General features: G+C 48.2%; 1 long non-coding RNA gene across 3 annotated transcripts; it reads left to right on the top strand.

Annotated features, from left to right (window-relative positions):
* The first annotated feature begins 1115 nt into the window (after positions 1-1115).
* On the top strand, positions 1116-3720 carry LOC123120008 (uncharacterized). 3 transcript variants are annotated; one of them, XR_006459251.1, is made up of 4 exons: positions 1116-2155; positions 2321-2417; positions 2816-3225; positions 3309-3720. It is a non-coding gene; the product is annotated as an uncharacterized lncRNA (long non-coding RNA). The 3 variants fall into 3 exon arrangements; XR_006459250.1 differs by having other exon boundaries at positions 1118-1551; XR_006459249.1 differs by having other exon boundaries at positions 1119-2417.
* The last annotated feature ends 3391 nt before the right edge of the window (positions 3721-7111 follow it).

The following is a 7111-nucleotide window of genomic DNA, read 5'->3' on the forward strand; positions in this document are numbered from 1 at the left end:
ACCTCGACGACGCCTCCAAGGAGGGGGATGACACCCACGGGTGCCATCGCCGCCGGCCCGGCAAGAGCCGTGCAAGATTTTCATCCGATCATCGCACATCTCCACACCTCGAAGGAAATTGGGCGGCACCGTCCAAGAGGCTACACACCACCGCCACCGCAACACCTCGTCATTGTAGCTGCATAGCCAAGGAGCGGTGACAGTCCGCACAACAAGGATAAACGCCGCCACCAAACACCTACAACTTGGCCAAGGAACCGCAGCCACCGAACTCCTCCAGCAAGGGCCAAAACCGCCATCGAAGGCTATCATCCGCTCCAAAGTGACAGCCTTTCGACGATCCAGCACCAAGTCACGGGCAAATCCCACACCGGCACCATCGGAAGACCACCGCCGCTCACCACATAGCCCATAGGTGGCCCGCACGCTCGCTGCTCGCCAGGAACTCCATCCTAGCAGAGCCATCGCAGCTCCGCCACCAACCTGGACGGTGGGTCGTGCCGCCGCCTCCAGTATCCGCCGCTGCCACTAGCCCGCCTCACCACACCGCCGCCGTCCCTGCCAAGACTGCCGCATCTCCATGTCTCCCGTTGTGCTTCGTCGTTAGCCACCACCACACCGACCCCCCAACGCAACCGCCAGCACGACCACTGTGCCTAGCAGCCGTGGAGGCCCGGCGTCACCACACCCGTTGGCAGCCACGCCCGGGTCCCGACCGGCCAGATCCAGATCCGGAGAAGGGGATCGGGACGGAACCGAGACCTCCGGCCGCCGCAGCCGCAGGCAACACCGTCCGACGGAGCACCATCACCCCACAGCCACCGCACCATGCCGTCGCCGCGCCCTCGCAGCACCACGCCGCCAAGCACCGCCGACGATAAAGCACCGCGCCATGGTCAAAGGGCGGGGAGCCACGCCGAGGAGAGGCCCCGCCGCCGCCGGCCCTGCACGGACTTTTCCTGAAAGTGGCCCTTGGCGGCGGCGAGGGGGGTGGGGAGGGAAGGAGGTCGGCCGGTGCCGAGGATCTGGGTTCTCCCGTGTGTCCTCGAGGAGGGACTAGATATTAAGCAGAATGATTTCACCGACACACACATCTTCTCTCTATTACTTTTTCTAAAAAATCTTCTCTCTTTTACTGAAAAAAGAGACGCACGAACTCGATTTCCCTTCCTATTCCCCATTCTCCCTCCCTTGTGTTGGACAACGCCGCCGCCGCCTCCCACCTTCTCGTCGTTCTCGGAGGACGAGGGCAGGAAAAATATCGCCTCTGGTGGCTGCACCGTTGTGCCCTCCACCCGCCCCGCCGTAGCAACGGGACTTTGTGCGGCTCCCTCTTATTTCAGCTCCACCCGCGCCACCGTCGACGGTGCGGCTCTCTCCGACGCCTACAGGGCCTCCTCGCGCGGCTGCACCGGCGCTCCTATCCGGCAGAGGAGGAGTAGGAGGCCGCTGCTTCCTCGGCATGGTCCTGCTCACCGACGACGAGGACCTGCGAGGAGACGACTCCACTGCTCCGAGCTCCTCCGACCTACTGCTGCCGGCGCCATGGAGGTCCACCCCCCACTCTCGCCCCTCTCCCCCTCTCTTTCCATGTACCGCACTGCAGCAGCGAACTTAGTTCTAATCTGCACGAAAGATTACTGAAGTTAATCTGGGCAACAACATGCGCTCGTCCATTAACATTTTAGATGCAAAGTTTAGGACTAACTGAACCATAGATTTGCAGAGCAGATGGCAAGGAACTGGTTAGAAGGTTCAGTTATGTAACTTTTGGGAAGTACAGTTAGTTATTGCATGATTAAACTACACTTGAGCACCTGTCCCTAGCAGCTCAGAACTAAATGTAATGATTGCCTTACTTTGTATGCTTTTCTGAATAAAATGCAGAGTGTAGAGATGATCTGAAATAAGAGAGGACGAAACTTGTTACTTGTTCCCGGCTGTGTGTCTCTTGTTTCTTAATAGTCGCAGATGTAGCTTTTATTCTTGTTTCTTGTTGCCGAGTCTAGAAATAACATGCCCTCGTCATCTGGCGTCCTTATCGCCGCGTTCAACCCTGTGCACTAAGACCCCTAGCAGCTGTGACTGGTGTTGGTGCTGCTGTTTGTATCGCTACAGCAGTGAAGGCCACGGGTCTTGTGAGATTATTAATTAGGTATACTTCCATCTAGTTCTTCCATTCTATATAGTATATCCAACAAATTATATTCATCTGCCCTTTCTGTTCGATCCTTTCTAAAATGTGCATATATATAGTTTTCTGGTTTGTTTGTTTATCTTCCGCTATGAAATTGATATGTACTTTTACAAAATTGGTCAGATATATTTCGGGTTCCATGGGAGGTAGAGAATGTGACGTTTAGAAAAATCAGGGCAGCGGCAAGATTTCCAAGGAGAGAAATATGTTATTTTGGCTTGTAAGTCTCTTTCTGCCCTTAGTTACACATTTTGGTGCTAAATTTGTATATATACATAGAATTATTTCTATAGCAAAATCATGAATGACTTAGTGGACACATAATAAAAAAATATCAATGAATGATTTAGTGGTTCAGGACATTATACATGAGAATTATACAATGAATGATTTGTATATAGGCGATGAAGAATTCTAACTGATCAAGTTCTGAATTCTAACTGCGAAGTTGTCACTTGGCTGCAGTGTTTCTGTAGAATTCTAGCAATAAATTTAAGGTTAAAAATAAGCAATGCAATGTGACAGAATCGATGAGCCATGTGATATCTAATTGCCTAAGTCCACATGGTTAGCATGCTAATGGTGCGCTAATATACTTTGTTTTTGTTGAATTCTCAGGTGATCATCTATCATTGCATCGTAGACTGACAAAGGTGATGAAGAATTGTGTAGTGTCTATGTGCCAACCAATCATCTATATATTGGTGATACCTTTTTGGTGAACTCTGGAAATTATAAGGCCAATCTGTCCATTCGAGAATTATATTGGTGATATCGTTTTGGTGAACTCTGCGGAAATTTAAGCTTCTTATCATTTCCATTGTTTTCTTCAAAAAAGAATTATTTGATGTCTTCTATAGCATCTCCTTTAAATGCTAAATCCTATCAGCACTTGTGAATACTATATACTGTTCTTGTCTTGACCTTTTTTTCATCATCGTTGCAATTTCATTTTATGTCCAGCTATGAGACTGGTTGGACCTCTCACTCTATCATGCTATGCCATCGTCCATTCTCATACTTTCAAGGTAAATTCTCTTGATATATTTCTCAGTGGCTACAAAAGTACTGTTTGGGTTAGCACCCTTACTCATCTTTCTAATTTTGTCAGAGCGTTTATCGTATCTGGGAGAATGAAACATGAGGAGACTGTTGTAGCAATATCGTCTTCTCTACCATATGAAGTTGTGGATAGAGTTGGTACAATATTGCCATATGAAGATTCAGTTTTCGAGGAGGAAAAAACTGGAATTCCTTGAGATGCAGGAAGAACTTATCAAGGCGATGTATGTCTTACAAATATTAAAAATGGACTATTTTTACATCATCCGTTAATGCAGCCATGATACTTGCCGTAGATATGAAACTCACATTGGTCGTACTTCTGGTAAGCTAATAGTAAGTGGGGCATGAGTAATTCATATTATGGACTTCTTTTGTCTGACACCCCATGTAACATACGCTACTATTGCATGTCCTTCCACGTGCTTGTTTTGTCATGATTGAAGCTCGTTAATATTTCTTGTTCGTGACCTCATGATCAGTGGCGGAGCTACACATAACAACCTGAGCGGGCCAAATTAAAGGGAAGTACAACTATTTTACTCCGATGCCCCATCTGCCTTCATATGCTAGTGTATTTTCACTAAACCTGGGCGGGCCATATCACGGTTTTGCTTGGCTGTAGCTCCGCCGGTGCTCATGATCTCATGCATTTGATGGATTGGGAAGCTGTTCATGGTTTATGCTATGAATGATTTTTTTTATTTGAACTCTTGGTAACCTTGCATTTGTGAATTAATGCAATACTCTGTAGTCTCAACTGCAAAGCTATCATCTCATCTCATCTGAACCACATCAATGTTCGCACCAGATGGGGAAAAGTGTATTAGTTTATTATCTTTTGTGCGCTTTAGGGCCATCCATAATAAAATTTGTTTCATGGGATCTGTTAGCCCAGTTTTAGACTTTTAGTTGATAAATACCCGATAAGTAGGTATTGGGATTTATGATCGCCTGGACCCGATATTTTGTTGTTTCCAACATAATGTTGCGAACATTTGAGAGTTATTTGATGTCTTCTATAGCAGCTCCTTTAAATGCTAAATCCTATCAGCACTTTTGAATCATCTACTCCCTCCGTCCGGTGAAGAGTGTACATCTAGCTTCAAAATTTGTCTACAAAAGAGTGTACCTCTATCTTCCCAATGCACTTTAAAGTAGGAAAAAATACTTCTCTCTCATCACACGGTAATCAAGACCAATATCAATCTACACATGGTCTTCTTAATTTCTACATGCACTTAGCTCATTGGGGGTTCGGTAATTAAAGAGGAAAGAGATGGTGGCTTGCACTTTTCCAATGCATTTTTTACTTAACTCCATAATTTGTCCTAAAATTTCTAGATGTACACTCTTGATCGGATGGAGAGAATATATACTGTGAAACCGGCTGCTCACTTTCCCATATCTATATGCTGATGTAGATATCTTTAGAAATATATAAAATCCATGTCCTGACCGATGTATTTACAAGAACTGTCTTATTTTGCCATATATGTTCTCAGTAGTTTTGAGTTTTATCGATTGTACTCCTTCGCTGATCAGCATGTAATCACTCTTTAGGACTGTACGATTAATTGTTTTATTCTAATCAAATTACAATAGTAGGACAGGGTCACAGGGCCATGTACGCCTATGTTTGTCCTTAGAAGCAGGGGAAGTCATTGCTGATTATCAATTTGATTTGTACATACCTGGCTCATTGTTTTTGCTGTCAGCGCCGATACAACACCAAAGATCATGATAAGAAAGATCGTCGATAACTGCCACACGTGTGGTGTATCGGATGGTTGTGCCACAGACCGCACGTCTGGTGCAGCGCGATCGCCCCGCACGAGCACATACGGGCGAGCGAGCACGCGGCCCGCACGATTCGTCTTGGCCGTCGCCCCTTCCCGCCTGCGTGCCACACGCCCCCGCGTGTCAGTAACCACGCGTCCCGTCGCGATTGCCATGGTCCGGACCCTCTTCAGTTGCCATGTTGCTGAACTACAGTTGCCATGTCGGACAACTACAGTTGCCATGGTTGCTCAACTGCAGTTGCCATCTTAGGTCAAGTGCTGGATGCCATTTTTGGGCAACTGCAGCTGTTGCCATGTAATGGTCTGGCATACAACAGTTACCATGATTTGAAATTTTTTAGGAATTGCCATCTACTAACACTGGACAGTTGCCATGTAGCACTAAAAAACATGGGAAGAAACATGTTTCGGGTAAAGAGAGAGTTGCCATCTGTTTACATGTTTCGCTAGAGGCAGTTGTCATGTATCCTGTAAAAACACATGGCAACTGATAGCTTTTGGTGTGTGGGAGAGGAGACAGGCATGTGGGCGATGGTGGTATCTTTAGGAGTTGCCACCTACTAACACTAGACAGTTGTCATGTAGCGCTACAAAACATACGTGGTAACAATAGCATGTTCGGGTGAAAGAGACTACATATGGCTCGCTCGCTCGGACGTGCTCGTGCGGGGCGATCGCGCTGCAGCGGACATGCGGGTTGTGGCTGCGCGCGCCCGTACTCGGTCGTGCGGGCGGGGTCGTCTCCGTGCCACACAGGGCGTGCGGCACAACCACCCGATACACCACACGTGTGGCAGTTATCGGCGTCCTTGATCGCTAGAGCAGCCAGGTCAGATCAATCGTTAGAGACAGGTCGAGCTAGCCAGATGGGATCGACAGGGAACTTTTTTTAGATAGGAAGAAACATAGATCTACTTTTAGATCTTATGTGTCAATCTTTATGTAACATATAAAAGGGTGACATATAGAGAACTATGAAAGCCTCCTCCCTTTAATATTATTAGGTAAAGAATATATATATATATATATATATATATATATATATATATATATAGGGTGAGTCTATTATGATAACACCCCTTAAGAGTCTTATTCTAATAACACCAGCCTTATTCTGCACATCCCTCACCAGATCATCGCCGCCCCTCCCCTCCCGACCTTCTTCCGCGGCAGCGGCCTGGGAGCGCCGCCGCCCCTTCCCTCTCGGCCTTCTTCCGCGGCAGCGGTCTGGGAGCGCCGCCGCCCCTCCCCTCCCGGCCTTCTTCCGCGACAGCGGTCTGGGAGTGCCGCTGCCCCTCCCATCCCGGCCTTCTTCCGCGGCGGCGGCCTGGGAGCAATGCCGCCCTTCCCCTCCCCGCTTTCTCCCGCGGTGGCGACCTGGGAGCGCCACCGCCCCTCCCTTTCCGGCGTTCTTCCGCGGCAACGGCCAAGCAGCGATGCCGCCCATCGCCTCTCGGCGTTCTTCTGCGGCAGTAACCGAGCAACACCTCCTCCACCAGCATATCGGCCTTCTTCCGCGGCAGCGCCGCCGCCGAACTCCTCCGGTCCTTCAATTAGTTGTACTTCATCATATGTGGATTGGTGCTGCCTCGACATCAAACCAATGCGAGCAAGGAGGACTGTGCGCAAGGTTCCTTCATCTACGACAGCTTCTTGGAATAAGTCTGCAACGACCTTCAGAGCAAATCCTCCATCACCACTCACCTTGAGCAACATCCAGACCGCTCATGAACTTCTGAAGGGCAAGTGGACTGCACGGGTTAACGCAAAAAGTTTTGCAGACGGATGAGAGGGGAACTTCTTTATGCAAACGCAAGAAAGCACTGCAACACGAGGTAAGCAGTACACTCCCTCAACTATCTCAGTTTACTTATTCCATACAAAGCAGTACAAGCAGTACAACACGCCTCAAAAAACGATGCAGTGCGGTTGCTTCAGTTCGTCGTGGGAAAAAATGCAGTGCACTTGCTCGATTATGCAGTACGCTTGTATAGGTTCATTACAGATAACGATGCAGCGCGGTTGCTTTAATTCACCTTGCGGGGTGATG

Source organism: Triticum aestivum, chromosome 5D (genome assembly GCF_018294505.1).
Source record: "Triticum aestivum cultivar Chinese Spring chromosome 5D, IWGSC CS RefSeq v2.1, whole genome shotgun sequence".
In the NCBI taxonomy this organism is placed as follows: Eukaryota; Viridiplantae; Streptophyta; class Magnoliopsida; order Poales; family Poaceae; genus Triticum; species Triticum aestivum.